Consider the following 15722-nt stretch of genomic DNA (forward strand, 5'->3'; position numbering starts at 1 on the left):
GAACAAGAAGCCAGAATGACCAGAACATATGTCCCTTTTAATGTAGCAAGTTAACATAAGCATCAAAGCATAGATGCTAGGATGACCTAAATGTTGCTTGCATGAAAGGCACACCAAACACATGGGAGATCTCTCTTATGCTAAGTACTTAGTATTCATTCTGTCCGCAATGACCCTTGTGTTCGTAACCTGAGACAGAAGTGTGCTAGATATACTCGCAGTGACCTGTATGTTCACTTAGCAGGAGGAGTATCAGTATGTACTATAGCATGAAGATTTCACTCCAACAAACAAGGAGAAGAACCAACGTTATTGGCATATTCATATGAAAGGAGTCGAGGTACACATGACCATCCAATACGAGATGGAGGCTCTTATAGTGGACACCCCTCTTATAAGAATAGATCAACTTATTGGAACTAACCCACAAACAAAAAGCAAAGAAAAAGATCATGCCCCCAGTCATTACTTCTCTAGTCTAAGATGACATCATCGAGTTGCTCGAAGGGATATGATAAAGGAAAAAAAAAGAAAATAAAGAAAAATGCTCAGCATATCCAAACAAGTATATCATTTTTGAGTTTAATGCTTTCGGGATTGATGTCAAGTGCTAATGTCCAGAATACATTCAAAAAAATCTCTTCAGTAGGGTGACAACAGTAGGCAGACACAGTCAGAACGACTGGTGACTGAGGTCAAAGAGGAATCTTTAGGATGAAGAACCTAAGAAGGACTAAGCGATAGTAGACAGACATAGCTAGGATGACTAGTGACTAACACAAGAGATTTTCCATAAAGGAATCTGGAAACATGAATTAGAAATAGTAGATAGACATAGCTGAAATAACTGGTGATTATTGCGAAAGAGATTCTATGAGGAGAATCTCAAAAAAGTGACACTAGCGATAGTAGGCAGACGCAGTGAGGACCACTGGTGACTGTCGTGAAGGAGATTCTATGAGGAGAATCTCAAAAAGAGAGCGACACTGGCGACAGTAGACAAATGTAGTTAGAACAACTGGTGACTGTTGCATAGGAGATTCTATGAGGAGAATCTCAAAAAGAGAGACACTGGCGATAGTAGGCAGACGCAGTCTGAACGACTGGTGACTGTCGCATAGGAGATTCTATGAGGAGAATCTCAAAAAAGTGGCACTAAGGGGGGAATGCCCCCGAGCTATGACAAGACTCAATCCATGGATACATGAGTAGGAAAAGCAGGAAAGTGAAAGCATGAAAGTGACTATACAGAATGGCCAGAAGATGCACTGCAAGATGGAGCATTGGGAATAAGAGGCGCCTGTTTACTAGGTTTTCACCTTCTTGGCAAGTTTTCTCTTTTTTTTCTACCATGATGCCTGTTTCCAGGTTCTCAGCAATGGCACTTTTCTTGTTTTTCAATTTTTTTGTATTTTTCTCTTTTGATTTTTTTTTTATAAATTTTTTTGATTTTTTTGGTGTTACCAAGGCGCCTATTGCTAGGTTTTCACTAGAGTAACAATTTTTTTTAGGACATTTTCTGATTTTTAGGATTTTTTAAAGATTACTGGCTCTCAAGAAGGATCACCTTGATTTTGTTCTAGTGTCTAGCAAGGTGTAGGACAAGATGTAGTAGCAAACGAGTGGATAAGCAGAGATGGATAGACAAAGAATATGAAGAAGTGAATGTTACCCTCAAGGAAAGTCTTCCCAAGATTACCCAAGCTAGGGAAAAGGATAACAATATAAGCTCATGGTGTAGTGAAGGGTGTCGTGTAGGTAATCCAAGAAAGTGACCATGTCAAGAGATTGCTAAGAACTAAATTTTCTTCTTTCTTTCGTTGATCAAGACCAAAGGGTTAACCGAATAGGATAGAAAAGTTTGTTATGGACGTTATGAGTGAATGACTTCAGGAATGAGAATGTCTGAAGGATAAGCAAGATCATGATAGGATGTCATGGATGGAAGAATTACACATGATGCTTGTTTACCAGGTTTTCATCATGGTACTTGTCCAAGGTGCCACAAGAAGTGGTTTTCACCATAGGATGGATTTATTTTTCTTTACTTTTGCTACCAAGGTGCATGTTTCTAGGTTTTCACCAAGGCACTTTTTTTCATTTTTCATTTTTTCATTTTTTTTAGTTTTTAGAGTTTTTGGAAAGAATTCAAGCCTTCTTCAATTTGAATAGTGCTCCTATAAGAAAGATAAGTTATGATAAGCCAAGACCATAGCAAGGTACACAAAAAGATGTTGATAAGGTAATGGAAGGGAAATGATAGAAAAATGAGAGGTAGATGGAGGATAAGGTTGTTGGTTTTGGAAGACTAAAACAAGCAAGGATGGCAAGCAGGCATAAGATTTAGAGGATCTCATGAGGGTGGATAAGATATTAGGAAAGATCAACATTGACACACACCTTGAAGCATAGTGGAATGATTGAGGAAATATGGATGAAATAGATTGAGGCTTAGATATATGAGGTAGAAAAGCCATTTTGGAGAGGGGTGGAGTAGAAGGGTTTGAAACCTTTTTAGGAAGATGTTGGGAAGAAGATGGAGTGGAAGCCTTTGGAAGCTTGAATGTCAACTTTGATTTGTTTTCAATATTCAAGTCCTTCAAAAGAGACTTTGGAATCCATATAGCTTTTGATTTTTCATTAGATGCTTTGGAATGCATTTCTTCAATAACAGATTTAAGAACCCATACTTTCTTTGGTTGAGCTCTTTGAATAGTGGACTTTGCAGTCTCTTTTTTGTTTTTTCCTTCTTGACATTCACATGTCGATTAGAGGAGACATAGTGAACTTTTAAGGATGGATTCATGCACTTGTGTTTGAGTTGATCATCCAAATTTCTTCCAAAGGACCTGGGATTTATGGATGAATGAGGCCAATATGACTAGTTTAGATGGAAAGGTGAACATGAAGAGTTCAAGTATGTGTATCTTTTTTGGTCTTGGGGTAGGGTAGGAGGAATGTGTAATGAGCTGAGATGGGAAGTAGGAGATAGAGGAACATAAGGTCCCAATATGGATGGAATACTTGAAGGTTTTAGCTTAGATGGATAGGGACCAAGGATAGATTTAGAAGATGTGAATGGACCATGAGTATGGATATCATCATCTTTAGAGTGAGCAATATGACCAAAGCCATCAATAGATTTATGAGTAATTGTTATAGGAGCAATACCTTTGACATGAGTATTTAAAGCTTGAGCATAGTTTGAAAGTGAATGTAGCAAGGTAGAATAAGAGAGTGAGGGAACACTTTTCTCTTCAAAAGGAATTTTTGGTAACATAGGAAAAGTATCCTTCTCTTGGTCTTTTATAATCTCCTTAAGGATGGTGGAAGGAATATCTTGATCTTGGTTAGTAGAGGTGCATGACATGGGAGATGGAGGCACGAGATCTTGGAAGACTTGAAAGGGGATGAAGGAATCTTGGTCTTGATCAACACTTGTTTCTTCATCATTTAAGTGGTCCTCTTGACATGAAACCAAATCCAAGGATAAGCAAGTATTTGAATCTGTATTCAAATATGTTTCTAGAGTCTCGATAACAGGCTCTTGAAGGGACAATGGAGGAATAGTTGGATTGGGGATAATAGGAGTAGCAACACATGGAGGTTTTGGATCTTTGCTTTGTGTAGTATGGGAGAGGTTTGCAACTAAGTCAATATTAGCTTGAGTTTCCTTTAGAGGCAGCCTTTGAGGGTACACATAGTCAACTGGGGGAGTAGTGAGTTCTTTTGGTGAATATGGGTTGGAAAGATTGGACAATTTAGAAGGTGGATGTATGTTGGAGGAAGTAGAAGTTGTGTTTGAACCATTACGAGACATGGTTTCATGAGGTTGATCCTTCTTGAGAGTAGAATATTTAGTAGTTGAGAGCTTAGATTTTTGAATTATGCCTTTGTCAAAGAGATCTTGGATCTTGTTTTTCAACTCCTTACAATGGGAAGTTTTATGTAAATTATGTCTATGATAGGCACAATAGTTACTCATAAAGGAAACTCCCACCAAAGTGACCTTAGGTAATACAATGAGTTTCTTTTGAAGAAGTTCTTCAAAGTTGATTCATAAGATATTTCCAAAGGGATGAAATCACACTTTGGTTTAGGTTCCCAAGGTTTTTCTTCAAAAATATTCCTAGATTTCTTGGGCGTTTGTGAAGTGCTCTCAGATATCTTGGATTCAAGATCACAAGAATGTGATTTTTGATTGTCATAGGAGGAAGGGAAAATTTCTCTCAAGGAGAATTTTTTTGATGATGCATTTTCCTTTTCTTTTAGTCTTCGAAGTTGAGGACTTATCGTGTCAATTTGTTTCTTCATGTTTGTAATCAGAATCCCTTCTTCCTCAATAGAAATATTGGATTTAGTGCATTTTTTGTTAGCCATTTTGATGTACTGTGTTTCAAGTAGTGACAGTCAAGTTTTAGAATATAAGTCAAGTTACCACAGTCATAGACAATGACAAAAAGCAGCAGCTTAGACAAGGACCACACCAAAACGTAGTCTTAGAAAAGCAAGATAAGAGTGCAGTATACTAAGGTATGAATAGTCTGATTTGAAGGCTAGAACAACCAAAGATTATGACTATCATAACATGGAGTACAACAAGCACTAAAGAACAAGAGCAAGATAACTAAGAGACAAGACTAGTTAAAGTATGGATCACAAGTCATTAGCTAAGCGGGATGCCACTGTTTGAGACTATTTTCAGATAGAGAAGCAGTAAATCGATGCAAGAAACAAACTTGGTATAGAGCACAGATAGCTCTAATAGACTAACTTAATAGTTCAGACTCAAGATCTCACATGAAGATCCTCTGAAAGGCACATGAGAAAGTACACAGAGCCATGCAAAGACTCAGGATAGCATAAATATTTCACATGAGGATGTGTTGTAGGCCACGCAAAGTAGTGCAAGGTTAACTTGGATAGCATAAAGATATCGCATGTAGATGTGCAACTGTTTGCATGAGAACTTGGACAAAACTGCATGAAGTAGTGGTAGGACAACAAGTATTCGCGCAAAAGTTTGTAAATTGTGTGCGAAAATGGAAACCAAACTGACAACTAAACTGGATTTTGAAAAGACTTTGAAGATTTCAGACAGTTTTGGATAGATTGTTGATTTGTTTTAGTAACCAGGCAGATAAATAGGCATGTAAAACAGTAAGCAGGTGATTTCAAGCACGTCTAAAAATAATGAGCAAGGGCAAAAGCAACCTTGCGCATGAAAAATCAAGTGACTTAGTTTGTGCTAATCCCTAAGAGAGCTATTTGTGTATGTTTTCAAAAGGTTTTGCAATCACACATACATCCCTAGAAAATAAAAGTTTGGCCTCTCTAAGGTTTTTAGTAATGGTTTGATTCCGCAACTTTTATGACTCATAGGGGTGATCTCCAATCTCGGCGCACCGAGGTTTTGACACAGTCTGAGAACATAATCTTCAAGAGCTGCTAGGGAGATTTGACAACCCACAATGAACCACACCCGTGGAGATTTCTTCCACAAGGACATTTATATAGCAGTTGTCACTACCATGGCAAAAATGACTATTATCGCTTGAGGTTCCGTCAATGCAGTTTTCCCTGTAGAGGGATTGTCTTCTACGGTTAACCCTCTCTAAAGGTGACCGACTCACAATAGCATACCAAAAGGGGACTTAGCTTCCAGATTCAAGTTTTTAACACCTTTTCACCTTTAGCCCAATCAAAGCAGACAGATTAATCTGACATGCTAAACTAAGAGTATCTCTTAAAGATCTATGGTATCATCTTCCTGTGATCTATCAACCTCTCCGGAGAAAGGATGCCTTAATCAACAAGTTGAAGATTCATCTATCTATGAGATTCTCAAAGTATCCTCCCCACCTACAAGGAATCCATCTTAGAGAGGAGTTTTATTAGGAACCCACTCCCTCAAGATCCATGAATAGTGTTCATGGGGGCTTAATTACTATGTGTGTACAAATGTTAATTCCCAAAAGCAAATCTATCCAAAAGCAATAAAAAAGCACAAGGTGGTACACTTAACGCTTTAACTAATGCGAGGTGAGTCTAAATATTTGGAACATTTAACTCCTCACATAAGCCAAAACGAGTCCACAACTCAAAAATTAGTGAGTTCTAGAAAGCACAAAAGGGTTGCCTAGTGGACCATTTAACACTTATTTCCTGTAGACCCTTCCCCTTTAACGTGGTGCTGATCTTGCAATCACAGGGTGGAACGAGGGGCCGGTGGATTAGTGAGTCCAATAGCCCAAGATAGCTAATTAGATCTATCACTAATAACTAAGCTTGCTAGATGAAACTAATAGAGATCACAACCTACTATCAAATTATGCATGTGTTGTAAAATGAGAACAAGGAAGGAAATACACACAAGCTTGACACAAGAGATGTTCGTTTTAGCTCCAAATGAAGTGTTATCAGTTAAAGAGAATTACCTGGTAATCCTCACAATGCGCTTAGTAGATGTTTTACCTATTTTTAGCAACTTTATCACACTTTTCCAATTGTCCTGCAAACTGTTGTTATGCTACAAAAAAATAAGAAAAATGGAAATAAAGATGCTTAAGAGAAAACACGTTAGTGAAAACTAAAGCTTAACTATGGGAAAATAAAATTTAACTTTTTTTGTTCATTTTTATACCCATAAAAAAGCTTAGAAAATGCTAAAACCTATGAAAGCTGAAAAAAATTGTTTTTTTGTATTGTTGTTGCAAAATTTCAGAAAACACAGAAAAACCAGAAACAGTGAGCAGTTAGTAGAAAAATCAAAAAACATGAAAATCAATGCAAAAAATAGCATCTGTCAGCAGAATCTCGCGTGAAAGTATTCGAAGCCTGCGCGAAGTTGTTTCTGTCTCGCACGAAACTGTTCGAAGCCTACGCGAAGTTGTTTCTATCTCACACGAAACTATTTGGAGCCTGCGTGAAACTATTTTCGGCCTGCGCAAAGAAAGAAGTGATGTGCAAAATTTTGCACGTGAAGGAACTCTCTCGTGCGACCCATAAAGAATCTTTGCGTGAAGATTCTAGATCTTCGCGCAAAAATGAACAGTCTCGTACGAAGATTCTCAAATCTGTACGGAACAGTACAGATAGAGAACACAAAAATGATTAGAAAAATGCAGAAAGAGGCCAAAAAAGTTATTTTTTGTGCCCCACGGTGGGCGCCAGAAATGTATATGTGAAAATGCGGCCTATGCTAACACATACACTTCAACACAGTCATTGCATGCGGATTCATCTCGGAATAAACATTGGATTGTTCATCTGAAAATCGACCTACAAGGTGACCTGTTGCCTTCTATCTAAAGGGATTTTGCCTATTAATATCCTCAGAATCGAGGTGCAAGCAACTAGACCCTCTAAGAACGAAGGATTTGACAATGGAATTAAGCTAAGAATGAGTATGCAGATTAATCTAAAATGAAAGATGCAATGTAATCTAAGAACAAATAAAGAAAACTAGATTAAGCATATGCATGATTAAACTAAAATGAGATTAAACTAAGAATGAGAATGTATGCAAGAAATGTAAGTAAATGTGAGCATGAATTTCAGCAGCGATTTGATGCAAATTCTCCAAATTCATCCTCCCTGAAATGAAGAGAGGAGGGTCTCTTAAATAGACTTCCCTAGAATCCATCAACGGTTGAGATCAATTTCAATCAACAGTCAGGATTGAAGATGAAGTTCAGTCATAAAGGAAGATTCCCAAATTAAAGGGAGTTAATTGATTTAATTTGAGAAAAGTAAGGAGTTAACTGATTTAATTCCTTTTTTTATTCACAGTGAACTGGGAATTTCCCTTTTTGAACTGAAGAGAGATTTTGTTGAGATATTTAATTTAATAAAATGAGATATGCTCTAATAATTACCTTTTTCATTTAATTAAATAATATCATTTAATTAATTAAAGATGCTTTTCTCATTTAATTAAATAACTTCATTTAATTAATTAGGAATGACTTCCCATTTAATTAAATAACTTCATTTAATTAATTAGAAATAGCTTTATCCATTTAATTAAATAATTTTGTTTAATTAATTAAAATAGGCACATTTATTAAATTAAATAAATTTAATTCCATAGTACATTAGCCTTAGGATATAATTTAATTTAATTAAACTATAAATACTTAATAATTAAATTATAATTAAATCAAATAGGTTTAATGCAACTAATATGAATACATACTATAGGAATTAAATAAAGAGTATGATGAATGCAGATTTGGGTTTTTTGCATCTGACAATTAAGTCAAGTAGCGAGTAGCAGAACAAGAATTGCCTATTAGAATAGGTCTTTAGGATTGGTCAGAAATAGCCCAGAATTGGTATCATGACAATGAGCCAATTTTGGGGTATTACAATGTGGTAGAGCTCCCCAATGCCTGAAGAGCTACTCTCACTTGTATATGTTAAATTTAGGAAATAATGGATTAATTAGTACAATACAAAATGTATGTAAGAGAATAAATTCTCTTAAGGTATTGAAATTAGAACACAATTCACTTAAAAGACAAGTTTCATCATCACTTAGAAAATTCAAGAATCTAACCTTTCATGCCATGCTCTAGGGGTTCACTTCAAACCATATTATTCTTTCTAGGATCAAAAAATCCTAGAGGTTGGTTGATGTAGACTTATTCCTGTGAGATTCTATTTAGAAATGTAGATTCCATGTCTATTTGGTACACTTTGAATCCTTTGTAAGAAACATATGCCAATAGAGTTCTCACTCCTTCCAACCTTCCAACCAGGGAAAATTTTCTCTTTAATCAACTCCTTGTGCATATCACTTATAAATTAGTCTTGTCTTGTTCCTTGTGACTTCACCTTTCCTATTCATCTTGTTTTTGAAAACTTACTTAGTTCAAATCACATTCTTATCCTTTAGTTTTGGCACCAATGTCTATGTTTTTTTTTCTCAATTTTTAATTTCTTCAGGTCATTTCCTTGATCCAATATTCATTCTCCAAAGTATCTTTGATTGATTTAGGCTCAAACTTACCTAGTAAGCATGTTTCATTCTTCAATATTCTTCTTGTCATGACTCCTAAATATTTATCTTCTATGATTTGATGTGGTGCATGGTGTCTTCTCACATACTTTTCCAATATAAGTTCTAGTTTCCTTACTTCTTGTAGGGTTTCACTTGATTTGGCTTGTTCAAATTCTTCAACTATCTATGATTGCAACTTGGTATTGTTTGTATCGTGTTTGATAGTGTTTGTTTGTGACTCAGCTTTTATAGACTGATGCTCAATAGTTTGCTAATGATTGACATAATTATTCTACAGAACCTCAATAGTTCTTGGATATAGATGCTCTACAACCTCCTTCTTTGGTTCAGGTAAGGTGCTAGCTTCACCTTCATACACATAGACAAAACTTGTGTAATCTACAAGTTCTTTCTTGCATTCATTTTCATTCTTTTCTGCAAATTCATCAACTCTAACATTTTCACTTTCCTCAACATTTTTACTGTTAGAATTCAAAAACTTGGAAGCCTTTCTTTTAGTGGAATATCCAAGATATATACCTTCATCACTTCTTGCATCTTTTAGTATGTAACACTTTCTTTCAAAAACTTTGAAATAATTCACATTAGGTGCATAACCATACCAAAGTTCAAAAAGTGTTTTATTTGTGTTTTTCTTCACTTGAACTTGATTCAAAGTATACATTACAGTACTCATAGATTATCTCCAGTACTTCTATGAAACATTCTTCTCCATCATCAATGTTCTTGCGCAATCCATGATTAATCTATTCCTTCTTTTTGTTATTCCATTTTGGGGTGGTGTCCTTGGTGCAATAATTTGTCTCTTGATTGTTTTGTCATTGCAAAATATGTCGAACTCGTCTAATAGGAATTCACCTCATCTATTTGATCTCAAGAACTTCAAACTCTTTCCTATTTTTTTCTCAACTCTAGACAAATACCACTTAAACATTTTAAATGCATTAGATTGTTCTTTAAGAAATATTAAATTCATCATTCTAAAGAATTCATCAACAAATAGAATGAAGTATTTATTACCATAATAGCTTTGCACTCTAATAGACATGAATCAGTATGAACCAATTACAAAATATCATCAGAAGAGTAGGTCTTTCTCTTCAAACTAGACTTTGTCATTTTACCCATTTTACATTGTTTCCACATCACCTTTTCAAGTTTGTTCAATCTTGGTAATCCTCTAACTCTTTTCATCTTAGTAATGCTTATCAAATGATCAAAGTTCACATGAAATATCATCTTATGCCATAACCAAATACCTGAATTGTGCAAATACATGAGTATCTTTAAATAGGTCTAGATAGAATAAGTTACCTCTTGTTTGTTCTCCACTTCCAATTAGTTCTCTAGTAGCATCATAGATATTTTCCTTCTTGTTTTAGAATTCAACTCAATAGCCTAAACTGATTAACTGTGCCACACTACTCAACAAATTGTATTTTATTCCATCAACCCAATATGCATTTTCACATATAATCTTATCATTAAATATAATTGATCCTTTACCTTTAACATAACATGGTGCATCATTTCCAAACTTAACACTACTCTCATTATAATGTTCTAGCTTCTCAAACTTACTTGTATCACTAGTCATATGATGTGAGAAACCATTATCAAATATCCATCTATCATTCTAACTCATGTGAGATCAATGCATTTTTCTCATCTTCATCATAATCATCTCTCATTCCAACATAAACAACTTCTTCATAACGATTATCAGAATCAGTATTAGAACCATTCTCTTTAGCAATATAGCAAGATTTCTTACCTTTGTCTTTGTAGTCTTTGTTACCTTGGCTATCATTGTTGTCTCTCCTTCCCATGTACTTGAAATCTTTCATTTGATCCTTGTCATCCTTGTTAGGGCACCTTGTTACTATATGACCAAATTTTTTAAATGTAAAATAGATTATAGGAAGTTTACCTTTGTATTTACCTTTTCTTCTTGATAGTCTTCTAGCCAATAACGCTTCAATTTCATCAAGATCATCATCTGATTTATTGTCATTCTCCACATGTCTACTCTTCTTCTTTCTCTTAGATCCATGAAGGGTTAGTTGAGCTTTAAATGCAGATTCAACACTAGTAGGTGAATAATTATCAAAAATTGAAATTTCAAATGGAGTAAGTATACCAATCAGACTCTCCAAGATCAAATCACTACTGAGTGTAAACCTCAATTCTTGAATTATAAATACTCTAGTTGCATAGATCGGAAGTAAAGTCATTAATACATTACTTATCATAGTCTCATTAGATATAATGCCTCTAGCTCCTTTAATAACATTCACAACTTTCTTTACTTGGCCACAATATTGTGCAATAGGGTAAAAACGCAAACCTATGTCACCTTTTGTAAAGAAAAAGGATCTCAAAACTTAAATGGTTAAACTTTAACAACATAAAAGTGGCATTTCTGTTTAGAATTTGAAGTGGTGTAAACTAATAAAATGTGTAAAATTGGATGAAGTTTATGTTTATAATTTTTTTTATAATAATTGAGAAAGAAGTTTTGCATTTTTTAAATTTTTAAAGCTCATATTTTTTTTTTTAAAATATTAAAATTATAGATTTCATTCCCACCAAAAAAATATATTCAAATGAACATATTTTGCTCGGATTTTGTAATATGTTATAGTTGACATGTATAGCTAGCAAGAAAAAAAATTGATTTTTTATGCATATGTTTTGATGTAGTTGTATTCCTGTAACCAATGGTGAGCCTTACTCACCTAATACAACTCTTCACCATCATATGCCCACTTAGGCAAATCAGGCGGTTTTCTATTATTATAGTACTATAATATCCTAATGCAACCTTTGTGTTGTAGCTTGCAATTAATCTAAGTTTAACCTATATATGTCCTAAATCACTCCTTATATAGTTATGTTTAAAATCTTGTAACAATACCCGTGGCCATGCTAATAGTTGAGTGAGTTTAATTGTTTTTCTGTTGTGCTAAGAGCTCTCTATTTATATACATACATACATACATACATACATACAGATACAAAGATCACAAGGGCACAACAATGGAATCTTAGCTGATCTCCACAATCCACAAGATCTCTCTACGTATATACATACATACATACATACATACATATATATACATATATATCCATACATGCATATATATACACATACATGCATACATACATACATACATATGTACATACATCTGCATTTGTAATTTTATCACCTTGGAAAACTATATTTGATCCTGATAGCTGAGAATAGTTGATTGTTCATTTTATTGTACCTAATCTAATGACACTTCTATAAGAATTTGTAATCAACACAACTAATCATCAACTAGACCAATTTAACTAGGTTATGGCTTGTTTCTTTCTAAAAATATCTTCTATGATATTTTTTTCTAAAACTTCTTGCGAACTCTACCCATTTTTCCTAGTTTGCATTATTTTTGTGTAGGATCTTGAGCTAAGTCACTTAGCACAGGTTGAGTGAGTTTTATTGTTTTATTATTTGGATTCTAGAATATGGGCTTTGTTTTATCATTGGCTTTGTTCAAGTCTTGTTTTTAAGGAAGCAACAAAGTGATTTTTAGGGTGCAAAGGACTATATAATGAAGATGAAACTTGAAAACTTGAATGTTGAAATGCTGAAATGAAAGCTATAAAGGATCAAATTCCTATGGTAGAGTTACAACACAATCTGATGTTGATTTTAGATATAAAAAAAAAGAACATGACATAAATCATTACCCATTTGTTTTGATTGTGGAGAGTTTCGTGTGAAAGAGGGTGGAGAGCTTTGAATGTTAGTGGAGATTTCATTATTTTGCCCTTGGTGGAGATCAGTGAAGATCTAGGATTTCATTGCCATGCCCCTATGAGCTTTGAATTTCGTTATCATGCCCGTGTGATCTAGTTTCCCTTGCTCTGTGATTTCATTGTCATGTTGTGCCCTTTGTAGCACCACAACATTTGGAGCCAAATTGTGACAATAATTTATGATGGCAGTGTAATTTGTGGTGTTTGGGCCCAAATGTAGTAGTGCTTGCTCTACAATTTTCTTCAGGGGGAGAAGAGGTACCTATGTAAATGTTATTTTCTTTTCCTTCTAAACATGTATGTCTTTATATTTACCCCAGTAGGTGATCACAAGGGCATGACAACAAGATGCAAAGATACATATATACATACATAAATACATACATCTTCATATGCAATTTTGTCACCTTGGAAAGTTGTATTTGATGTTTATTCAATCACCAAGAGATAATATAATTTGTACGTACATATTTTTGCATACTTAGTTTGGTATGAATAATTTCAATTGAATTTGTCTAAGGAGAGTGAGTCTACTCATGATGATAATGGGTCCATATATTGGGTCTTTAGAGGAGAGAGCCTTATAGAAGATTAGATGGTGTGGTAGGAGAAAGATGGGTGTGTGAATGGTTGATTGGGGAAGTTGTAGAAAATCAGGGTGTCAGTTGCGAGTAGTTTCATTAACTTAATAAGGGAATCAACCTTGAAAGTAGGATGATCGAAACTGGCATGTCCATCCTTATGATAGATGTCTATATCTCATAATAGAAATTTACCTCAAATGACAAGCAACAACATATTAAATATATGAAAAATTGGAAGAACATTCACCTATAATATTTTTTATGGACAAATATAATAAAAATATAACTTGGTGGAAAAGGCCATGAGCTATGTGGCTCCACATTGTGGCTATTCCATTGTCTAGTAGTGGAAACTCTTCACATTAAATATGAAAAAATTGAAATTAAAAAAAAAAACTATTAGAGATCTATATTTTTATTTTAGTTATAACAAATATATAGTCTAATTTTAAGAAAAACAACAGTCTTAAATGTATATGGTTAAATAAAATAAACAAAACTACTAGTTGTAGCTGTATAACTCTAGTATTATTGATTATGTTAAACAAAAATTTTATAAAATAAGTATGAAGTAACATAAATAGATCATCTACTTGATCCTATTATGACTTAATTTGAATGCATCTGATCATTACCTGGATGATATTATGCATGAGATCTTTACTCAATCACCAAGAGATAATATAATTTGTAAGTAGAGATTTCTTCATACTTAGTTTTGTATGAATAAATTCAATTGAATGCAAGGATAATTGCTTGTGTGATTTGAAGACATGAATGATTAATTTAATTTAGCACAAGTACTATGCAAGTGTGTATGTATGCATGTAAAGAAGTTCACATAGTGAATTGATTTACATACATACATGCAAATATGCATACAATCATCATAATCATTTATCCTTGAATTTGACAAAAGCTATTATATATGAACAAGAGATACATCTTTAGAAGGAAATGAAAAGAACATTTACATTGGTACCTCTTCTCCCCTTGAAGAAAATCACAGAGCAAGGACACATGGATCACAAGGGAACTGCAACAAATCCTAGATCTCCACTGATCTTCACCAACGTTTAGAGCTCTCCACCTTCATTCAGAGCTTTCCACCCTCTTTCACGTGCAACTCTCCACAATAAATCAAAACAAATGGAGAATGATTAATGTCAAGTTTTCTTTTCTTTTTTGTTTATAATCCATAATCTACAATATACAAGATCTCTTTGTATACATAGATAAATATATACACACACACATACATACATACATGTACATACATACATACATACATACATACATATATACATACATACATATACACATAAAAACATGAAAACAATAATTCATTTTCTAAGAGTTTACAATTGTTTAACTAAATTAATGCTTTCCAAGAAAACACATCTGAAGGTACTATGACATTAGAAACAATAGTTAAATTGGTGTAGTTGCTGAATAACTGGGTTGATTACTTCAATGTTATATGATCCAATGGTAATATTAGTTATTATTTTGACATACATGAAAATATTATTATTATTCATTATTATATATACATACATACATGAAAACAACAATGCACTTTCTAAGAGTTTACGATTGTTCAACAAAATTAATGTTTTACAAGAAAATGCACATGAAGAACTAGTAGCTTAGAAGCAAGAACAGGGTGTTGAAATAGTACAAAAAGTGCTTGACATGCGTGTCCGCAAGTGAGGGTGTTGACCAATATTGAAAACTTGAATGCTGAAATGAAAGCTATCGATGATCAAACACCTATGCTAGAGTTACAACACAATGTGAGGTTGATTTTAGATATGGTAGATGTAGATATTTAGAAGTTTGATAACCAAAATTGAAGGAACAAGAGCAAAGGAGAAGGAGTGGCTTTAGAAAGAGACTGCATGATAGAAACAATAGCTAGACAACATAGAGGATATTATCGGAGCCACTAGGTATAATCTAGGAAGTGTTTTAGTATAATATGACATTGGAATCACTTTCAATTGTCTTTGAGAATTTGCAGTCCAAATATCATATTCTTATAAGCATGTTTCAAGTATTGGCACAGTCTCCCTATGATAAGCCCAAGTATCAAATGCTTACAAGAGTGTTTCAAGGTTGGGAACCACTTCAACATCCTTTTCATGGTTTAGAGGTAATGTCATTGTGGCAGAGGCTTTTACAAGGGAATGAACCTCATAATTATGCCATTTACATAGAAGTAGAACTTGCTTCTTCAACTCCTTACACTCAACTCTCAATTGAAGTTATTTTTCAATTCCTTGCATATGCAATTTTATCACCTTGGA

General features: G+C 34.0%; 1 pseudogene; it reads right to left on the reverse strand.

Annotated features, from left to right (window-relative positions):
• Window positions 1-6805: 6805 nt before the first annotated feature.
• LOC149555749 (ABC transporter G family member 11-like) overlaps window positions 6806-15722 on the reverse strand; it is a 34539-nt pseudogene continuing 25622 nt past the window's right edge.

This window comes from Cupressus sempervirens, chromosome 5, assembly GCF_028749045.1.
Source record: "Cupressus sempervirens isolate cs-2001-9-10 chromosome 5, ASM2874904v1, whole genome shotgun sequence".
NCBI classification, from domain to species: Eukaryota; Viridiplantae; Streptophyta; class Pinopsida; order Cupressales; family Cupressaceae; genus Cupressus; species Cupressus sempervirens.